We start from the raw sequence: 23,436 nt of genomic DNA, 5'->3' as shown, positions 1-23,436 counted from the left end.
ACCGCCTCCTTCTGGTCTGGTCCAGCCCATGCAGGACTCAGCCCTAAAAGGAATCTCCTGACCCCAAATCGGAAAAGCCTGGGCTCTCCTCCTAGCTCTGCGATTAACCTGCTGAGTTGCACAAACCTCAGTTTCTTCACCTGCAAAAGGAGACCAAGGTCTGTGTGGGAACGCATTAGGGACAGGCGGCAAGGTCACTCATGGAAAAGCATCCCGTGCCAGGCCTGGCCAATGGCAAGTGCCCACGAACACTTGTTTCCTTCCTTCTTGGTTGACTCAAAATGAAATTGTATGACAGGATAGCGCAAAGACGTGACAATACTACAGTGAATTCTTAATAAGCACATACCATATGCCTCTCGCTTGCCTAAAGATTTTGCTCATTTCACTCAATCTTCCTAGACAACACTATGGGGTGGGCCAAGCCATTATCCCCATTTTACAGAGAGGGAAATTGGCCACAGAGAAGGAAAATACTATCCTCTTGAAGCCTCCAGTGCTGCCTAAAGCCCATCAATAGTAAGCACTCAGGCTTAGTAAGTAGCCATTATGCGCCAAGGAGTGTCTTAATCCCTTCCCTGTGTGAGTCTCTTCAACCATCCCAATAATGCTTCTAAGTAGCTACGATCATTGACTCCATTTTACAGATGAGAAACTGAGTCACAGAGAAGTGAAGTCACTCACGCAATCAGCACATGGCTGAGTCAGCTTCAAACCCAGGTCTGGGTGACTCCTCTGCCTGGTTCTCTTAACCACTACGCCAGACCTCACCTGAAGCCTGACACTCCCCTGAGGCCTCAGCACCACCCAGGGGTGTAGGCCAGACCCCATGGCCTCAGGGAGGCCAGTTCTCGTATTAAATATCCTCAAAGAGCTGGGGGTCTCAAGTTGGGCAAAGCTACCTTCCCTGGAAGGACAAAAACTTACTCCCCTAACCCCACCGTTTCCCTAGACAGGCAGGGAACAGGTGCACAGGTCCCTGGCCCAGGGCTAGGTGAGGGGGAAACTTGTTTGGCAGCCAGGGCCCTGCGTGAACACGAAGAAACCCAGCCTGCAGCCCCTCGGCCCTGGCTGGAGATTAACAAAACAAATCCCCGACCAATCTCGTTTTCAACACTTGGGGAGGGGGCCCGTGTGTCAGGGGGCAGGGGGGCAGGAGGGAAACGCAGAGACATTTTACCACCTAAATAACCTCCCCTCTGTTTAGTTTCACACAAATGTACACTCCAGTGCTCGCAATTTTTTTTTTACATTTTTATTTTATTTTGACAAATGCTCAAACTTTCCTGCCACAAATTATTCTTGGCCAGGTTACAAGTAGAAAGGCCGTGTGTATCCTTTACTTGACAAAAAGAGAGTGGGGGGAAAAGGGAGGGTTCTTATAAAATATTTGGGTTGCGGGTTTGAGGTGGGATTGCTTTCTTAATGTTCCCGATGGTGCCTTTGCCCGGGAGCCCACGCGTTTTCTCACCCTCTTGTGCACGAGCCGTTTCGACGTGGTCTAAATCCTTCCACCGCTGTGCTTACCTCCAGCTGTCCTGACGGGATTTCGCGGTTCTGGTTTCACGGAGCCAATTTGGAACAGCATTTGGCAAGGGCAGATTGGAGCTGGCACTTGTGCATCTCACCTCACCCAGGCCCAGCAGGATCTTGCACCTGGGCGGGCTGGAGGGTCCTGTTTGGTGAGCTTTGGGGTTGAGACAGAAGTTCCAGGTGGACCTACCCTGCCCAGGACCCAAGGAAAGGGCTGACTCTGGGGCTTCCCCAGCTGTAAGGAAAGGAGTGAGTTGTTCCGTTCACCCTGAACCTGCCCCATCCATCCTCCAGCCTCCTCCCCTCCTGCAGGCCCAGCCCAAGCTCCACTCCCCAGCCTCACCCCCACCACTCTGTCCTCTGTGGCTTCACTCCAGCCAGGGCATCTCTCAGACAGAGGGAGACTTTCCCACCTCAGCGCCTGGGCCCGTGCTCCTCCTCTGCCTGGAATCCCCACCCCTCCCCTCTTCTCATGGAGGTCTCAGTGTGGCTGTCACCTCCTCACACTTTCCTGACTGCCTCCTCCAAAGCAGAGACCTTGCTCTTTGCTGCCTTAGCCCCTGGTTGGTTTCCTCATAACACTTAGGCAATTGATTCTAGCATTATTTGTCTATGTTCTTTTTTTTCTGATTCTTTCTAACTAAAGTAAATAAATGATAAGTAAATAAATGAATGAGTGAGTGAGTAAGTGAAGGAGTGGTGAGTGAATAAATGAATAAGTAAATAAATGAAGTGAATGAGTGAATGAATGAGTGGTGAGTAAATATATAAAGAAGTGAGTGAGTGAACAAATGAGTGAGTGAATGGACAGATGAATGAATGTGTGAATTAGTGAATAAATGAACAAGTGAGTGAATGAATCAATGAGTGAATGAATGAATTAGTGAATGAATGAATTAGTGAATGAGTGAGTAAATAAGCGAATGAAGGAGTGGTGAGTGAATCAATGAATGAATGAGTGAATGGATGAATGAATGAGTAAATCAGTGAATAAATGAACAAGTGAATGCATGAATGAATGAAAGAATGAATGATAGTGAATGAATAAATTAGTGAATGAGTAAGTAAATGTGTAAGTGAAGGAGTGATGAGTGAATCAGTGAATGAGTGAATAAATGAATGAATGAGTGAATGGATGAATGAATAAGTTAGTGAATAAATGAACAAGTGAATGCATGAACGAATGAGTGAATAAATGAATGACAGTGAATAAATTAGTGAATAAGTGAGTGAATGAACCTGAGTGAACAAATGAGTAAAGAAGTGAGTGAATGAATGAGTGAGGCATCCGACCTGAGAGGACGCTACAGCTCTGCTGGAGGGACTGGGGACACCTTCAAACTCTCCTCTGGGAGGAAAATCCTGCCGCCACTGCGGAAACCATTAAAAGTTGATTCCTTTTGTTTCCACTTGAAGACAAGGAGCCTGGAACCATTTGTTCCCCTGGCCAAGCCCAGGCCACGGGCAGCTTTGTTTTTATCCCCAACTGCCACTAACAAGGCTGCATTTGGTTTTAGTGTAAGTGAAGACCCCACGTCTCTGAGCCTCTCACTCTCCCTGAAGCCTGGGCCAATTTTCCATTCCTAATATTGACATTAACCCTTGCCATGCCTGGCTGCCCTTTGTGAGAGGCACTCCCCACGGGCTGCTTAGCAGGGAGCACAGTGGTGCTGGCCTAAAGGGCTTGGGGGTCCACCAGTCCAGTGAGAGGGTTTTTGTCCCCAGCAGGGAGGGTCTAGGTCCTCTGGGGACCTGACTGTATCACCAACAACATTTCAAGGCAGCTTCTTATAAAAGCAAAATCACCCAGCCACCTGAATTAGTGACCACTTTCGTGCCCGGGGCCTAAGCGTGGGGGCCACACTCTTTCCATTTAAGTCAGGCAGAAAGTACTCAAATCGTGGGTCTTAAGCAGATGTCATTATGAACTTTTCAGTGCATGCTCTCACTCTCAGAGGTGCTTGGAGGCAGAGATTCTGAATCCCATTTGACAGATGAAAACACTGAGGCTCGGAAAGAGGCTGTGAATAGGCCAAAGCCACCCAGTAGCTCTCATCTTCATCTCTCTGCACTGTCACCGGGCCTTTTCTCCGGCTTTGATTTGTGGTCACCACCATTGCCCCGCACCCCCCAATGTGCAGCCCAGACATCTGGGAGTTATCTTTGATGCCTTCACCTCCTCAGCCCACATCTGAAGGGTCCCCAGTGCTGTGGGGTCTGCCTCTGCACCCCTGTAAGCACCAGTAATTGCTTGACAAATGTATTCTGAGTTCACAATTATCAGCCTCAATTTGCACGGCCACAGAACAACTGGTGAAACCATTAGCCCTGACGTTACTTCAGGAACATTTCATTTTATTAGTGTGATGAATGCGTTTATGGAGCTCTGTGATATATAATTATGCTCTCATTTTACTAATTAGTAGCTTGAGACAGAATTTTTTTTTTTTTGAGACGGAGTCTCACTCTGTCGCCCAGGCTGGAGTGCAGTGGCACGATCTCGGCTCACCACAACCTCTGCCTCCCTGGTTCAAGCAATTCTTCTGCCTCAGCCTCCTGTGTAGTTGGGATTTTAGGCGCCCACCACCTTCCCCGGCTAATTTTTGTATTTTTAGTAGAGACGGGGTTTTGCCATGTTGGCCAGGTTGATTTTGAACTCCTGACCTCAGGTGATCCACCCACCTCGGCCTCCCAAAGTGTTGGGATTACAGGCGTGAGTCACCGTGCCCAGCCGAGGCTGAACTTTCTTATTCCTTCATAGGAACCCTGCCGCTTCTCTCCAGCAATTATAATGAAAATTAATGGCTACTTCTATATAAGTGAGTTCATGAGCAATAATTTTTGGACCAATGATATGTGAGTTGTGAGAATCTTTCCAGAGGGGATGTCCAACCAGCGTCCTGGATAGAGGACCCTTACCCTCATGGTGGTCTTCAGTGGGCTGGATGGTAGTTATGGCAGGGAGAGTGGAGTATGTCGCCTACCTTCTGTGAAACTCTGGAGGGGACATGGCTCCCCCATCTCTGCACTCCAGCTCTGAGCACCACTCGTACCCAACAAGCCCTTGTTGAATGGATCCCTCCAACCTTCCTACATCCACCCTTAGCAAAGGAGGAGCGAGATTAGTGGGGAGCTATGGGGGAGTGTGTGGGCTGTGAGGAGAGGTGACAGAAGGGACTCCAGGCTGGAGGAGGCCCATCCACTTGGAGCAGAGGCCCCTGGACAGGTAAGGGGAGAATGTTCGGGGAGGGAACAGGAGACTGGGCTGGGGCAGGTAATTTACCTGAACGTACAGGTAAGTACTCAACACATATGTTCTGGGATTGCTGGTATCAGCCTCAATTTGCACAGACACAGAACAATCTCTCTGCTAAACACCTTCTCCGTCTTGGGTCTGGGACCTGGGCACACACCCTGGTCCCGCATGCAATATGATGTATTGCTTGCCTCTCATACACCAGGCACTATCTAAGTGCTGGGGATACTCAAGGAACCTCTCTGCCAGTGGCCCCCTGCCCTCCCATGGACATGCTGGAGATCCTCCCAAAGATGGTCAGGCCCGAGGGAGTCCTGAGGGCTGTCCCCGCCCTGCTCCAGAGTGGCCGCCTCCCTCGCAGGCCCACTTGGGCATCCTAGATCAAGTGCTCTTTCGGAACCTGTCACAAGGCCATCCACAGCCTCAGCAACCTCTGCCCTCCTTTGCATCTGCACCTGCCCACTGCTGACCACCCCACAGGCCGTGCCTAGATCCTGCCTGAAAGCTGGGCTTCTTGGCCCTTTAGGACCAGAGAAAAAACTGAAATTGTTGGGACACCCATCCAGGGCTTTCAAACGCCTGGAGTGGAGTCCAGGAATGTCAGGCAGGGAGGCAGGAAGAAGAAACCCCGTGGGTCTAGGCAGAAGAGGAGGCCAGTGAAACAGTCGCATCGACCCTGGAAGAATGGAAGCAGAGGCAGATGTGGGGAGGCAGGGGTGCGCTCTGGACCCCGCCCCACGAGACAGGAGCTGGGTTGCTCAGTGATAGGCACAAGCAGCCAGGTACCAGCAAGGCCATGCCAGAGAGAAGGAAGCTTCCTGCATCCCAGGGACACCAGACCCTGCTGCCCCAGGCCAGCTGGAAACCCCCTGCGCCCGGCCTCCCCTGCAGCCCCCAGGTGTGGAGGAGGGATCTCTCCAAGGGAGCGAGACGATCAAAAGGAGGTGCCTGTAAATCACCACGGAGCCTCCCTCTCTGCTCTCCACGCACCGGGGAGCCTTCCCAGAGCTCAGATGTGGTTCAAGGACCCCTCAGAGATCCCAGCCTGGCGTGGCTCCCTCCAGCCACTGTTCAGCCCCCCTCTGCCAGGGAGGAGGGTGGGTAGGGGCAGGGGAGGCCTTCCACTAGACTCAGGTTTTCGCCACACAGGTCTGACTTCCCACTCCCACCCCAACAACACACACACACATACACACACACACACACATGCATGCACACACACTCAGGCCCAGTGATGCACATGCCACACAGCCAGGGGCCAGCCTCCATTGGGTGGGAGGCCCATCTTTGACGACCTGCAGCATCCCTGCCCAAACTAAGGCCATCTCAAAGGGACAGTATGCCTAGGGCCATGTGCTCCTGGAAATCGTCCTGCCACACCTTCTCCCCAGAAGCTAACATTTGCTTTAGAAAAATTGGATTGATGCTTGAACCAGGAGGTGGAGCTTGCAGTGAGCCAAGATGGCACCACTGCACTCCAGCCTGGGTGACAGAGCAAGACTCTATCTCAAAAAAGAAAAGAAAAGAAAAATTGGATTGAAATGAACATCCAGGGCCCTGCTGCAGGGGAAATGGAGGATGCCATGAGGCTACACCACAGCAGTCCTTATACCCCTGGGCAGAGGTTCCTGGACACATGGGTCAGTCTTCAGACCCCAACTCCTTCTGCCTGCCTGGAGCTTCCTATGCAGTGGCAGCTTGAAGCCGTGGGGAGCATGGCTAGGAGTCAGTTCCAATGAAAGCTTCAGCCTTTCCTTGTGGCCTTGGGCAAGTCATTTGGCTTCTTTGATGAGCCCCAGGTTCCCCATTTATCAACTGTACAAGGACCAGGCACTTAGTAAATAGCACTCACCTAAGCCCTGCCCAGGGCTCTCATGGCTCAGGGTCAATAAGAATAATAAGGGGGCCATGTGTAGTCTAAGTCCCACACAGACACCATCTCATTCAACCCTCACAGGCACCCTGCCTGGGAGATACTCCCATTATCTCCACTTTACAGATGAGATGACGGGGCTCGGGGTGGTTAAGAACTTGTCCATGGTCACAGGAAGATGCAAGCCCAGGTCTGTCAGATGCCAACTCCCAGGTGCCCTGAATCAACTGCTGGCACTGCCCGTAGTTCAGCTCAGCCCCACCTCAGCTCAGCCCTGGGGCCTCTCCTAAGGCTCTAGAGGGGAGGGGTGCTGAAACTTCGCACACACAAGAAGCCACACAGCCAAGCAAATGGGTGAAGTAGCTCCCAGGGGAACTGGGCTTTCATGCCCCCAAACTGCTAATGGCCCCCAGGTTTACATCTTCCACTCCAGGCTTGGGTCATCAAATCCCTGATGTCCAACAATTATGTCAAACTCAACATATCTGAGATGAGCCTCCCCTGCTCTGCCCTCTGTTCCCAAGCCACCATCACGTCTCAGTGGGTTCTGGCGACAGCCTCCTCACTGGTCCCCCACCTCCCACCTACTACCCAGCATTCCTGCTGAGTCCTGCAGTGACTCCCACGACCACCACGGTCACTCAGAGCAAAAACCAAAGCCCCCCTGGTAACCCAGAGGCTCCGCTGACTCCTCTCCTCCCACCCTCCCCCTCACCTGTCCACCCCAGCCATACTGTCTCCTTTACCATCCCTAGAACCCCACAAGCACGCTCCCACCTCAGGGCATTTGACCAGCTGCGTCCTCAGCCTGGGCACCCTGTCTTCAGAGAATGACATCTCCAGCCACTCATGCTTCAGGTCTCTGCTCGGATATCTTCTCAGTGGCCCTCCCTGACAGGCCATGTAGCACAGCTCTCCTTTTCCCCTCACTCTGCTGAATTTTGTTCCCTAGCATGTGTCACCACGTGCCATGCTACTAATGGCTTGTCAGTTTAATGTCCGTCTCATCACCGAGGACTCACGCTTCTATGAGAGTAGGAGCCTCTCCCACATTCTCATCTCCCATTCATGCTTGGAGTGTAGAACAGTGCCTGGCACAAGGCAGACCCTCGAGAAACATTTTTTGAAGGAATGAAGGAATGAATGAAGGAATGTTGGCATAGTGGTGGGGGGCTGAGGATTGGGCAGGAAGGGTGGAGAGAAGCAGGAAAGGGAAATGTATGGAAACAGACATGAAAGAGCTGCGCAGAAGCGTTCATGTGTGCACGGGGTGGACACAGCACACATACATGCAAGCACGCGCACACACACACACACACGTGTCGGTATGGTAACTATGGATGAATAGCAAGGCCAACAGGCAGAGACACAAATGCACTATCTACTAACAAACACATTCACACACCACACAGATATGCTCACACACAAATATACACACACATGCCCATCCCCAAATATACACATACATCCTCATACATGCATCCCCAAATATACACATACATGCACATACACCCTGGCACACGCACACACACACCCCCAGGGCTCCTTACCAGCACTCCGCTCTGGCCCTACATCCCCCAACCCCAACTCTACACCCGGCTCCCAGGCAGGGAAGGAGCTTTTCCAGGTGACCTCACTGAGCGGGAGTTAAACTCCACCAGCTCTTTTTCAAAGCGGATTTGGCTCCAGTCTCCCTTGTAATCTGCTCCTGGATCAGTGCTCACAGCGGCGCTGGCCCTGGCCTCGGGTCAGGACCTCTCACCTTCTCCCAGGAAGTCCCACTGAGTCCTCCCCCACCCCCCGCATCCCCACTCAGCTGCTTCCCCTGACCAGTATAACCTGCTGAGCTGAATTCTTGTGGGGTATTTTCAAACAATTCCAGTTATTTGGGGGGAGGGGTGGCACTGTGACTCCCAGGAGGGGTTTGGGGTGGGGGTGTAGGCTAGGGAGCAGAGGGGATGCCCATAAGGGTGGGACAGCCTCTAAGTTGCCTGTGCCGCAACAGAGACCTGGCCCTGCCCCACCCTCTTTTCCAGCTTCTTCCAACCTGACTCCAGCCTCTGTTTCCCGAAAACACGCCTCCAAGCCTTTCCACTTGCAGGGCTGCCTGCACTTACTTCCCCAGTGAGTAAACTCCACATCCTTCAAAGCCTCAGTCCGATGTCCTTGCCCCTTCTAGGCTGGGGCTGCTATCGCCCTCTGCCCGTCTTGGTCTCTGTGTTATCCTGGCCTGGCTGAGTGTCCGCCTCCTGTCTAGATGGAGGTCTCTGAGAGCAGGGGGCATAGTGATGCCGCCAATACCCAGTGCAGCTCCCAGTGCAGGGCCCGACACAGAGCACAGGCCCAGGAAATGCTTATGGAATGTGAAAAGGGGGTGGGGGAGGGTAATGCAGAGGTCTGGACGAGGCACCTGGATCTGCCCCTCCCTTGCTTCTGCCTTGAGCCAGACACGAACCCTCTCTGGCCTGCGGTTCCTAAGAGCCTGGGCTCACTGAGGCCTCGGAAGAGCTGACACAAAAAGGAGGAGGTGGGGCCTAGAGGGAGCTGCCGTGGCCAGGTGGGGGTTGGTTGTGGCCCTCAGGGTGGAGAGAGTGAGGGCTGCTCCTGTCTCACACATGTCTTTACTATCACCAGCACCACTGTCACCAGCACCATCTCTAAGACCACCGCCACTACCTTCAAGACCACCACCCTCCCCCACAGCACCATCCTCCTGTACGGCCCCCGGCACCACCGTGATCATCAACACACTGCCCATACAGTTCTTACATCACTCTATCTGCACGTGCGCATGTGAACGCACACAGACACACACACACACTGTCCTCCAAAGCACAACTGTATCATTTTTCTCTCTGGACACCCCCGCCCCGCCACCACCACCCAGAGGAGAGTCTGGCACATTCTAGAAGCTCCATGTTGAGGACTGAAGGAAAGGCTCAGTGGACGAGGACGGCTCCCCTGATTTGGCCCCACTTGCTCCAGCTCGCCTTGCCAACAGAGAAGGATGGAACAGGACAGGCCCGAGGTCTAAGAGGACTCCAATGTCCCTCGTGTCCCTGCCCCTGTTCTGGCTGCTCAAGACCAACAGGGCCACCAAGGGAATGATTTCTCTCTGAGTTCCCAAGTTCTTCTGCACAAACCGGGCTGAGCCTCCGCCTGAAATCCCAGGACCCACAGAGTTATATCAGAAAGCCCAAGACACAGTGAGAGCTCCTGAAGCCCACCAGCCTCCGTTTCCTGGTTTGTAAAATGAGGAGCACGGCCCCACCTTTCAGGGCTGCTGGAAGGATGCCATGAGAGGCAGTAGGGCAGGTGGCCGGCTCCAGGGTCTGGCATCTAGGGGGGCGTTTCCCTCCACCTGGCAGCCCCTCGTCCCCTGGACTGCACGGCTGCTGGGGTAGGGGTGTTGCTGCCGCTCTAGGATCAGTGCTGCAGAGGTGGGGACACCAAATGTGAAGCTGCCTGAGTCCTGAGCATTCCCTAGATGCTCCCATGAGCTTCTCACCAGCCCTGCGAGGAACAGTCCACATTCCCAGCGGGCACATGAGCAAACAGCGATTCGCTTAAGGCTACCCAGCCATGAACAAGGCTCCCATGGCCCCTCAGCACGTCAGGAGGCTCTAAGGAGTGCTGTGAAGCCCTGATCACTGAGTCACCAGCTGTCTCAACCTGGCGTTGCCACCCTCTTGGGGCAGCAGGGGACCAGAGCCTGGCTTGGATGTCCCACTTGGATGCATCCTAGGAAAGGAGTCTGCCCAGCCCCTTAGGCTGCGGAGCCCGAACTGCCTGGGGAAGTTCTTCCCACAGTCTAACCTCAGTCCGGACCTGGGCAACCGTGCAGTTTGGGGGTCATCCCTGCTCTGCCTTACCCCTACACTCACCGGGGAGACAGGAGATTGGCGGCCCACACCAGGCCCTTCCCCCGGACCTCTTCCTCTAGAAGATTAAAGAGTCTGGGTCTCTACCACGCCTGCTGATCCCACCACCAGCCCAGGAGCAGCTTCCTGTTTGCAGGCATGGGCGCCCGTTGCCATGGTGACCACAGGAGGTGCTCCCTCCAGGTGGCTGATACCAGGCCCGGCCCCACCCTGAGCTGGCCCCTATCACTGAGGCCTGGCTCCTCCAGCAGCTGGGCTGGTAGGACCATCTGGTCTGCAATCAAAGGGGCCGCAGGCAGGCGCTACCCAGGAACCTGGGCAAGGCAGCCCTTATCTCTCCCAGGCTGGGGAACTTTCCAGACTCAGGGCATCAGCCCAGTGGGGCAGAAGGGCAGGCCACAGGGCGTGGGAACAGACTAAGGGTCCCTGTGAGTGACATAGAGAATGTGAAACTCAAGCCTGAGACTGGAGACAGGCAGGAGTGGTCAGTAGCTCATTTGTAGGGTTTGCTACCCCACATCCACCTCATCCTGCCCTGGCCTCAGCCTGCTGTGTGGCCTGGGGCACCGCACGTCACTTCTCCAAGCCCTCGTGTCCTCTCCTGCCAAGTGGGAGCCACAGTGACAGGTGTGAAAATCCGAAGGTTCAAGACCCATAGGACATTGGTGGGTGCTTGGTCCTAATAATAAAGATGTTAGTTACCATTTATCGAGCACAGGCCCCTAAAGTGCATTATCTCTTTCAATGCACACAGGCCCCTGAGATGTGGGCCTTACCGTCATCCACCCTCTACAAAACATTGATTTTCAAAGAGGTGAGGAAATTGCCCCAAATTGCACAGGTGGCTAGTAAATGTTGCTATTTTCCTCCTATTATATTTTATTATATTTTATTATATATTATATTATATTTTATTATTAGCTGAACTCACAACAGGTCCCAAACCTCCAGGCCCCAAACCTCCATCCTCCCACCATAGTCCATCCTACCAGGCCAGTAGCATGATCTTTACCCGGCAGCTCGCAATTATCAGTGACTCGTGTGTCATTGATAATGACTAGTAAGTGCTGAGCCCAGGTACTGATCCAAGTGCTCTGGAATCTTTGTGACAGCCCTGTGAGATTGAAACTGCGATATGAGTGGGGAAACTGAAGCCCAGAGAGGGGCAGAGGCTCCCCCAGCATCACACAGCAAGCTGGTGTCACAGCAGAGGCTGCCAACTCTGACTGCCTCTCCATAAGCACTTGGGGCAGGGTGGCAATCCTGGGAGTGGCCTCATAAGGCCCAATATTGAGGACCCCAGCCCTAGTCCACTCCTTGGGAGTCCAAGGAGGCAGGAAAAGGTGGAAATGGTGAGATCGGGAAGCCAAGTGTGAGTCTATTCATGAGGGAGAGGAAAGGAGAGGAGAGAGGCATCTCCCCACCCTCACCCACCACCTCCTGTCCCTCAGCCCCACCCCTGCCTAGGCCGCCTAAACTCCCAGAAAGCACTGCTCCTGCCTCCACCACCTCCTACGCTATAGGGAAGGTCCCAATGGGAGGAAGACGCAGCCACAGTTGTGGGGGGCAATGGTTGCAGGAAGTCCACGCTGGAAAGGCCCCCCTTCTGACCCAGCGGAAAGGCCCCTTCCCCGGGGAAGCCCTCGCCAAGGCCTACATCTAAATAACCCATTCTCTGCAGATGGTCAAGAGGTTGCTTCTAAATTCCAAGCCTAGTCATGCCCTCCCCTGCTTACAGCTCTCTCATATGCCCCGCCACCATTGTTTCCAGTATGAAGAGCGAAGTTCCTTGGCCTGGCATTCAAGGCTCTTCAGGTTCCAGCCCCACTTCTCACCACTTGCCGCACAGCTGCACGCACACCTGCCACACACCTGCACATACATGCACACAAAAATGTGCACACACTGTGCTCCGATCAGACCCAACTTCTGTTTCTGGAATGTACCTCCCTCTGTCTCACCTCTTGGTCTTTGTGCTTTTCTCCCTGCCTGGAACATCCCATCTATTTACAACCTGAGTCTAGACTGGAACACAGGCTCCAGGAAGGCAAGGACAGCATCTTTGCCGCTGTATTCCTAGTGCAGAGCCTCGTCTAGAGGAGGCTTTGGGTGTGCAAACAATGCAGGACTCGTGAATGAATCAAGAACTGCCCAGAATCTTCTTCCTATAAATGTAACAGAGCCTAAGAGACAATGATTAATCCCTGCGCTTTCCAGAGTCTCCCCAGATAAAAGAATTCCAGTTCCTTTAGCGTTTCCACATTGTCCACAATAGAAGCCTGAGCTTCCAGTAGAATAAATGAGTAAGCGAGTGAATAAATGACTGGATGAATTCATAAGTGAGTGAGTGAATGAGTTAGAGAGCTAGAACATGAAGCAGAGATTTGTTGAAACAATGAAGTATATGTGTGAAAGAGAGATAGATGAGTGAATGGGTGGAAAGAAAGGGAGGGAAGGAGGGAGGGAGGAAGGAAAGAAGGAAGGAAGGGAGGGGAAAACGGAAGAATAAACCCACCAGGTGGAGGGGCACCACCTGCAAGGTCAAAAGCACTAGAGTCAGGTCATTGCCCTGCAATCCACAAGCTTCCAGGAGAGCCCCCATACCCCCGCCACAGTCCCTAGACCATAGGCTCTATACGGTCGGCAAGCTGTGGTTCAGGGTCCACCCCTGGCCCACTGTCTTTTTTTGTAAATAAAGTTTTATTTATAAAACCACATCCACATCCATTCATTTATGTATTGTCTATAGCTGCTTCCAAGCTACAGTGGCAGAGCTGAGCAGTTGCAACAGAGATAGCAGGATGACCCGCAAAGTCTGAAATATTTACTATCTGGCCTTCCCAGAAAATGTTTGCTTGTCTCTCATGCACGAGGGACCTGAACTGGCATCCTGCCTGGAACTCTCCCAGCGCCGACTGGAATCCTCCTAGTCTTCAAAGGGTACCCAGCTTGCACACCTCTGGAACGTGGTCCTCACCACCTCTTCAGGTAGCCCTTCCAGCCCTAGGGCAGCTCAGGCTCTTCTTTCTGCTGAGTGGAAATGTTGTCCTCCTTGTCACCACCCCCATCCCGACCTCCCGCCTGGAGCACGGGTGTTTACCCCGACCTCTGCCCTGTGTCCAGCTCCCCGCCAGCCAGGACAGCTCAGGCCCAGCCGGATATGATTCTCAACCAGGGAGGCAAGTGAGTCACCGAGTCCAGAGAGGGGACATCTGCTGGGCTCTGGTTCTCAGCTAATCTCAATAATTCTGTGTGAGGGGCCCAAGCCACCCCTGCTGCCTCTTGTTTGCATTTGGGCCTGGCGTGGAAGCTTGGGAGGAGATTCACTCACTCAGGATTCTGGAGTGTTTGGACCCCCGTGTTTATTCCAACTTCAGTTTTGTCTTCAGCCCCTGGGATGATTTCCCAAAAGAGCCGGGGCCTAAGAGGCTCTCTGACCTCGACCTGGGACTGTGCACTGGGAGGCAGAATTGTTCTCATTTGACCCCCACACAGATTTCTGGCCCCACTTTACAGACAAACACACCACAAGTTATCCAGTTTCTGGTCCCGGGTTCCTGCCTTCTTGCTGCCTTCTCTAGAACCTTCCAGAATTATCCAAGAACCACACCGAGCCTCTGTGGGTGGCTTTGGACCCATTTTCACTGTGCTCCACTGATGCCTGGCTGGTCCCTGGTGGAGACTTAGCACAGTGGGGACCAAACACAGTGTCCTGGGGTGGCCATGGTCTCTGCCAACACACAAGGCAGCAGCTGCATCCTCATAGACATCCCAAGGCCCCTTCCCCGAAGTCAACACTCAGCAAGCACGGCATGGCAGGACTCCTCGGCCCCACCTCACAGATGGGAAGACTGATACTTCTGGACACGGAAGGTCTGGAATCTAGAAGGCTTCCTTCCCCGTAGATTCTAGGCCGTGTTTGTTTTCTTTCCTCTGTTCAACGTGCCCGTTGCCTCTGTAACTATGACTACATGGAAGGGGCCAACAGACGTAGGGGAGAAGAGGAAGGAGAAAGGAATGAATGAAAACAGCCTAGCAGTTAGGAACTCAGGTTCTAGAATCAGACTGGCTGGGTTCAGAGCTGACACTGCCACTCACTTACTAACAGAGCCTCACTTTCTTCCCCCATCAAGTGGGGTGCATAAGGCCATCACATGGCCTTCTGAGGGTGAAATGATGTCATGTGCAACAAACGCCGGCCCAGAGTCTGGCACAGGCCAGTGGACGCCCCTTCCTTCCTCTAGACACAGGGGGTTTCTTGTCATTCGCTCTGTGTGTTTGCTTATTTGTTTGTTTATTTGAGACAGGGTCTTGCTGTGTTGCCCAGGCTGGAGTACAGTGGTGTGATCCTAGCTCACTGCAGCCTCAACTCCTGGGCTCAAGCCATCCCTCCACCTCAGCCTCCCGAATAGCTGGGACTGCAGGCACATGTCACCACACCCGCTAATTTAAAAAAAAAAAATTTATAGAGACAGTGTCTCGCTATGTTGCCCAGGCTGGCCTTGAACTCTTGGCTGGAGAGATCCTCCAGCCTTGGCCTCCCGACTGGGATTATAGGCGTGAGCCACTGCACCCAGCTCTCCTGGCTATTTGAACCCAGGGCATGATCTTGAGCTGTAGCGTGATGCTATTTCTAATCCTCGTTAGTACGAAACCTGCTGTGCCATCCCCAGCCCAGCCCGGCAAGGTCCAGCCCAGGCCTTGCTGCCGTGGGAGCCTACCTGGCCTGCGGCTGCCCCTGTGGCGTCACCTGTGCACATTAATGAAAAATTCACGGTGCGGAGCAGAGCCAGGCCAGACCAGGAAATTGGAAAGTCGCGGGCGCCTTACCTCAGCCCCGCCGCACACTCTCTGCTTTTATAGCTCCACGTGTAATAACATAAAAGCATAATTTATTAAAGTATCACTTTAAGTGGGGATGGCAGGAGGGGGTCCATGCCTGGGGAGCTGTGAGTGCCATATTGACCGGGGATGCCAAGGGCGGGGGGCAGGGCAAAGTCTGGGCACTCCCCCACCCACTGTCACAGCACAGCCAGCTGGGAGGGCCGGGGAAGGGTCCAGGAGCCAGGAGAAGCTGCGTGCAAAGGCAGAGCCTGGAGGCAGGAGCGGAGTGGCATGGCTTTGAATCCTGGCTGTGCGGTCTTGGGTGGGTCAGCTGCCCTCTCTGAGCGGCAGTTTCCTCATCTGTAGATGGAAGGATTTGCTCAGAGGCCCTGAGCCCCTCCTTAGCGGCTCTCCTCCTAGGACTGTTCCTCCCAGAGCGAGAGAGACCTCCAGGCACTGAGCCGTGCCAGGAAATGGCCCTAGGATTGCCTCATTAAACACGAAGGGCTATTTACACTGGAGAAACAAATATTTATCTCTGGATCGAGAAGGAGGAAGGGCTTTGGAACCGCAATCTGGCTCAGCCCTGCCTGGTGGGAGGGGGAGGAGGAAGGGGCAGGGGGAGGGTACAGCCCCTGAGAGGACAGGAACAGGGCTGGGAGTCATGCAAACGCGGGTTCAAATCCCAGCTCTGCCACCACCCAGCGCAGAGTCCTCACGCCCCTGTGCCTCTGTGTTCTCCCTGGACGCATGGTCCTAAGAGCGCCCTGACTTCTCAGGGCAAATGAAGATTCAGTGCCTGGAGCACGGTAGCAGTCCAGCTATGGCCGCCTCTACGCCAGGCACTGGGCAAGGGCTTGCGATCCTGTGGGGAAGAAGGCAACAGGTAGCAGGTATTTCTATTAGAAAAAAAAAGGTGTGCAGGGAGAAGGTCTCACCGGGTGACCTACAGAGCTCCAAGGAGCTGGCAGCACCGGGGAACGGGACATTCAGCACACCGCCTGCAGAGGGTCAGATAAATCCATCAATATGCACCCGACGACTAGACGTGCAGCAGCCGTCTCCTGGTTTCACAGGCCCACTCACCCTAAGGGAAGAGTGGCTGGGCCGCCACATGGGGGACAGGATGCAAAATTTCAGAACTCAAATTCAAGAGCATCCTTTTTTTTTTTTTAATTTGAGACGGAGTCTCTCTCTGTCGCCCAGGCTGGAGTACAGTGGCGCGATCTCAGCTCACGGCAACCTCCGCCTCCCTGGTCCAAGCGATTCTCCTGCCTCAGCCTCCTGAGTAGCTGGGACTACAGGCGCACGCCACCACGCCCAGCTAATTTTTTGTATTTTTAGTAGAGACGGGGTTTCACTGTGTTAGCCAGGATAGTCTCGATCTTTTGACTTCCTGATTCACCCGTCTCAGCCTCCCAAAGTGCTGGGATTACAGGCGTGAGCCACCGTGCCCAGCCAAGAGCATCCATCTCTACTCTGCATGGAGTCTGGGTGCTGAAATGGGAGAATTTCTGGAATCCAGCCAGTTTCCTCCACCTGCAGGGCTGCCAGCCTCATCCAGGCCACCATCCTCTCCTGCCTAGATTATTTTGGAAGCCACCTGGTTGACCCCTTCCTCCGCCCTCGCCCTCTACAGTCCTTTCACAGCAGCCGGTGTGTTCTTGCACCTTGGTAGCAGCTGGAGGTGGTTGACGGTGGCTGAGAAGAAGCCTGTGAAATGGGCAGAAAGCAGGGGAGGAGGTGATCGGATGTGGGAAGAATTCACTGCATGGGAGAAGCATCCTTGGTACACCCTGGGAGAAGCTGCAAGGGGCCCAGCATCAGGGTTGCTATGAGCGGCTGTTTAGCCTCTCTATGGGCCTGAGGCACAGCGTGGGCCCGGAAGACCCCAGAGGGTTGCAGACACCAGAACGCCAGCAAGCTCAGGGTGTGAGCAGACCAGACTGGTCAGACAGGAGCAAAGGCCTTCCCCAGAACTCCGGGGCTGAGCAGCCACCCTGCCTGCCAGACCTTATTTATCTAACATTGTGGTTGTTGAGTTTGATGTTTGTGGAAATGATTCTGGGGCTCTCCTCCCACAGAGCTCCAGACCCACTGAGAACTTGAAAGTGACATTCCTCAACCCAGCTAAGGGAAGGGTGGGAGCCCAGCCAGAGGAGAGGGAAGGGAAAGCTAGCTGGAGACAGGGCAGGGAGACACGGTCAGTGTCCCAGCAGGAAATAGCCTCACGGAAAAGGGATTTACAGTCCAGGCACTGTGGCTCATGCCTATAATCCCAGCAATTTGGGAGGCCAAGGTGGGAGGATCACTTGAGGCCAAGAGTTCAAGACCAGTCTGGCCAATATAGCAAGACCCTGTTTCTATTTAATACATTTTTAAATATATAAAACCCCACCACAGTGGTGTGGGTGGGGTTAAGAGGAACTGACCAGCAATGGTGCTGCACCCAGGGGCTGGTAGGAGTGGAAAGCTGCTACTACCCTCAAGCCTGAAGGGGGAGGGGCAGGAACAGTTACTAGAACCAAGAGAGGGTCTGTGTCCAGAGCAGGAGAGGGACAAAGCCAGCCCATGGCAACTTAGCAGAGACATAAATCCCACGACCCACTTCAGCTCTCACCCCCTGTTCGCCAAGGCTAACCAGAAACCAGACAGCAAGGGGCCCAGGTGATGCCACCAGGGTCGTCAGGTCCCAGAGCCCAGGGCCGGTCTGGGGAGGGGGCAGGGTGAGTCTGGAGGGGCCAGCAGCTCCCACAGGCCCAGGAATTATCCTTCCGCAGGTGGAATTTGAGCAGGGCCTACTGTGGGTTCACACTTTCTACCTTAGCCTTGACCTAAAGTTCCAGGCATCCCAAAGACCCCTAGCAGCATGTGGCTCCGATCCCTGCAGGGACCAAGTAAAGGGGTGCTAAGCTTTTCCTCGCAGTGGAGAAAAAGCACAGGCCACTGCGGGAGGAGGACCCTGGACCACCTCCCTGCCTTTGCTCACTGTGTGCGCTCTCCCGGGCTCCCCTCTCTGCTCCCCTGCAGAAACCCTGCTCCTGTTGGAAGGCCCAGCTCCAGGGCCACTCACTCTTCCTCTGAGTTCAAGCGTGAGGCCTCTCAGGGGAAAGCTGATGGGGAAGAGGGGTGAGTGGTGAAAAAGGCCACAGTTGGGGTCGTCTCCAGCCTAGCAATCTCACCTCCTACCCCATCAGACCTGGCACCTCTTGCCCAGATGGGGCATTCGGCTCTTTGGTGGCAGTGAGCCCCAGCAGCCCCTCCACCTCCCCACAGAAGCCAGTTCTCCTTCTGAAACCCGAATCTGTGCCCATCCCACCCACCAGCCCTGACCCTCTAACCCCTTCCAATTCCCCTCAGGAGCAAGCCAGCCTCCCCAGGCTGGTGGACTGGACCCCCACAATCTAGTCCTGCCTGCTTCTCCATAGCTGCTCCCCCAAAACACAGACATCTTGCCTTTCCCTTTCACAGAGTCCCCTACTTTTCTAAAAGTGGCTGCAGCTCAGAGAGATTCTTTCCATCCAAGCACCCTCCACCCCTCGGCTTGACCCAATGCTTAGCCCACAGCAAGTGCTCTTCGATGGCCATTTGCATTGGAACCACTGACACGGGAGAACTGAATTCCAGTCCCAATCTGCTCCCACTCATTTGTCCAGACATGTCCCCTCCCTGCCCCTAAGGCTTGGGGTCCCCATTTGTACAAGGAAAGGCATGAGCTAGGAGCTCACCAGCTTGAAAGCAATGCAAGTGTCTCCTCTCTCTCTGCTTGCCCCTCTCTCTTTCTCTCTCTCTCTCTCTGTCTCTCTCTCTCTCTCACACACACACACACACACACACACACACACACACACACACACACGGCCCATGCCAGCCTCTCCCCGGGACACCAGGCTTCTCCGTGGATTGAATTACCAACATTTCATCGGTGGGAGGAGGGGAGGTGGGGCAGGGGAAGGAGCTGTGAATTCCGCACACTGAGCCTGTCCCCGCAAGGCCTGGACCAAATGCCACAGCGTGTCTGTGCCCATCTGCCTCTGGGCGGGGTATGGGTGGGGGTGGAGGTGCAGGCAGGGAGAGGCTCCCTAAAACTAGAATGCCAAAGAAAAGACACCGAGGGGTCACACAGACTCACACACACTTTTTCCCATGGCCACTACTGCACACGCATGCTTTCACACGTGTGCACGTGCTTAAACACACATGCATCTCCTACACACAGTCTCTCACATGTGCTATCTTCCTTTTTATGTATTCAACAAATACCCGTTGAGCCAGTCTGCCACGACGGCCTTGCTCTCCGTCTCTTTTGTGAAACAGACCCCCACATTTGGTCACACCCGCACACACACCCACGCCCTCAGTCGCTCACACAAACTCACACATCCCAAGGCTGGGGCTGCAGGCCCCACCTCCTTCCAGAGCCCCGGGAGGACCCTTGCAATGTGTTCACACGATGGTCAAAGCCAAAAAGAGAAATAAAAATCAGTAGTACAGGAGTGTGCCAGGGAGTTAATTAATAAAAATATTATGATTTTTTCTGGATTTGGTAATGTTTGTGGTATTTGTCAGCTTAAAAATTGAGTAATTCGTTGTGGTTTCTTTTCTCGTTTTAAAGTCTCTTTAGTATTTGTCATTTTGCATTCTTTTTAATCAAGAAAGTCCCCAAATTGAAGACATCTTGGGCCTTACCAAGCCTGACCCACCTCTGCAAACATCCAAATATTCAGACAAACAATCACATCCACCGTGTCTCACAGTCACTGTTGCACATGTGTTCACACTCCCACACATTCTAATAAATCAAAGACTCATCACACATGCCCCAGTGTGCACGAGGCTCACACACCTGCCCGCTGCAGACAGGCAGCCCACCCAGGGCACCCCCGGCCGGGCCCGGCCGGGCCCGGCCTCAGGGCAGACCAGACCCCATCTCTCCAGCCTCCCAGGCTCCTGGCCCCCGACTGCAGACACTTGGCACTCCCTAGCCTACGACCAGCTCCCAAAAGCCCCACAACTGCTTGCCACAGATGTCGACCACTCACCCTCCCTCTCCAACCCTGGAACTCGACCATAAGCCACACACCCTGATTCTTTCTCACCTTGGACCCTCGGATGCTCTATGCCCACCGCCGCCTCAGCAGGTAACCACCAAAACCCACAGAATGTTCTGGAGTTTCCCTGGAGACTGGTATGGAAAAGAGGATATAAGAATTGGAATTGTACAGCCTTTCCTGGGTTCAAATCCTGACTCTAACGCCTGCTCTGTGCTCATGGGCAAGTGAGCACACCTCACTGAGCCTCAGTTTCCCTATCTGTAAAATGAGGGGCAATCATCTTACCTTAGAGGCATGTTGGGAGGATTAACTGAGCAAACACAAGCAAAGCACAGAGTGAGAGCCCAGTGCACGGTAGCGGTCATTACCACTTTTCTTCTCCACGGCAGCAGGAAGGTGAGGTTGGAGCCCCGTTCCCTCGGGACTGGCCCCTCCTCCAGCCCTCAGCCCAGTCCAGCCCCCTTTCCCTGTTGCCTCGGCCACATCACCCTCTCGGCCACCCGAGTGTTGGGATCCCAGCGCACCTGCTTCCAAGGGCTCTAATTTCCTGTAAGTGTAAGAATTCAGGTCAGACACGGCCCGCGGCCTGCAGCCCCCCTCCCGGCGGAAACCGTAAATAATCCAGCTTCGCCAGCCTGGCCCAGGCACGAGACTTTCCCTCCTTACCCACTGTGCCAGGCAGGTACAGCCATTTCCATTCACACACAGGGACACTGAGGCCGCAGAGAGGAGTCTGAGTTTGAGATCCTGACCAGTACACTGGAAAAAACTTCCTTCAAAATATGCCCTTCCCACACCCCCTGCCAAATAAATGCCTTTCCTCTAGTCCCCAGCTGGCCAGTGACTTATACCTGAAATCTGCCCATTAGCACGGGGTGGCCAACAACCTTTTCCTCTAAGGGTCAGATAGAAAATATTGCAGGATTTGAGGGCCAGACAGTCTCTGTTGCAAGTACTCAGCTTTGCTGATGTAGCCACAGACAGTGCAAAGACTTTTTTTTTTTTTTTTTTTTTTTTACAAATGCAGGGGCCCAGCTGCATGGATTCGGCCATGGCTTGCCCACCTCTATGCTGTGCACCAACCCCCTCTGCCACACTGCAAAGGAATCGAGTCTAGAACCCAAGACTGTCACAGCTCGGGCCCTCAGAGTTAGAGATTTCAGCTCAGCAGTGACCAGAGGACAAAACTGAGGCCCAAAGATGGGGACATGGCCTGTCTGTGTTTCTTCAGTTGGTCAGAGCTGGGACTGCGGACTCCTTGTCTAGTGCTCTTTCCCTGACATCATGGGTCTGTCCTCCAAGCCCAAGACTCGTGACCTCCTGCTTGCTCCTCTGGAAGTTCCTTTGCTATGGTGGCTGAGAACAAGCCAGGCACTTGTCTGTCTCCCACACTGGACTGGAGGGTTCCTGGACCACCAGGATTTGAAACTGGATCATCTCAGCATCTCCAGTATCAGCCCCAGGGTCTCCCACAGTGAGAGGCTTACAGAGAGTGTGTGAAATGGGGACGTTGGATCCCTATTCCAGCCCTCGGCCCAGGGACTCTAGGCCAGGGTGCCCCAGTTTTGGGACAATCAATGGTTCTCTGTTATGGGGGCTGTCTTGTTCATTGTAGTATGTTTAGCAACATCCCTGGCCTCTACCCTTATCAATGCCAACAGAATGGCGGGGCACACGAACACCGCCAGTTGCAACAACCAAAACTGTCTCCAGACATTCCCAAAAGTCCCCCGAAGGGCAAAATCACCCCTGACTGAGATTCACTGCCCTAAGCCAAGGGCATCCCGCAAGTGAGAAGGTCTTCTTCCCTCCCTCACTCTGTGTGGCACAGCATGGAAACCAGCACCCGCTCTCCAGCGGCCTCAGTCTCCACAGCCCAGGATGGGTCAATGCCATTAGCAGCAGCTCCAGCTGGAGGGACCGGCGGGAGGGGAGGGGAGGAGGAGGAAGAATGTGGCCACAGCTGCAAGGCCCAAAAGTGCTGAGGAGACACGAAGACGAAGACGTTTCCCTGTGAGTCAGGACCCAGGAATGTGTCGCCCAGAGTGGCCACGAGCCAGAGCCCCCCACACGCCACCCCCATCCACCCCCAGGGCATCTGCCTTTTATTAGAACAGAAAAAGCGGCAGGTGCCAGGTCTCTGGGAGCCCATTAAGGACCCAATAAACTCTACGGAGGGGGTGCTGAGCCCCTGCTGAGTCCCTGAAAAGGAGGCCCCTGCCCCAGTCCAGCCCAGAAAAAGGAGCACAGGCTTCAGTGGACACCGGGGGCTTCCACCCAGCTGTGTTGCGTCCTGACTCTACCACCCCAGCCTGGTCGCCTGGGCTCCCCAGCGTGCGTTTCCTTCTTTTTCAAATTACTGTTTTTTAATCTTTGTTTGATGAGGGTTTTTAACATTTTTTGGCTTGGAATGAAACCCAACACATCACAAGCTCGAGCAAAGCTGCTCACGCTGTCTTGCCCTTCCCCATATGAGTCACCAGCATGAATAGCTGCCCAGGAGCCCTCTATGGGCCTCAGTTTTCACATCTGTGTAGTGGGGCTCACCCATGCATCTTCCCCACAGGGTATTTGGGAAGGCGTTGAGAGAATATGGGTCTCTCTTCTCTTTTCCCTTCCATCCCATTCCTCATTTTAAGACAGACCTAGCAAGCCCAGTCCCCCAAATCACTTCCCTCCCTCATCCTCAGGGCTCTACCAGCACCTCCCAAGCTCCCCATAGCCCACCCTAGGTGCTCACAGCCCCCAGCTCCTCCTCCTGGTCCTGTTTCCACAGGCTCCCACCTGGACTCTCAGAACAGCTTCGAAGGCCACGCCTCCTCCAGGAAGCCTGTCTGCATGACACATTTCCAACACAAATCAAGTGCAACACTTCAAGAAGCATCTCCATGGACCCGTGACTATCCCTGCACCAAGCAGAGACCAGGCGCTCTGTAAACACTTGATGGCTTCATCCCCACATCACAGCCAGGAGGCAGGAACTGCTCTCCCCAACTTCCGGATGTGGAAACAGAG

This window comes from Papio anubis, chromosome 1, assembly GCF_008728515.1.
Source record: "Papio anubis isolate 15944 chromosome 1, Panubis1.0, whole genome shotgun sequence".
In the NCBI taxonomy this organism is placed as follows: domain Eukaryota; kingdom Metazoa; phylum Chordata; class Mammalia; order Primates; family Cercopithecidae; genus Papio; species Papio anubis.
The sequence above is the reverse complement of the archived record's forward strand: the minus strand, read 5'-3'. Positions refer to the sequence as shown.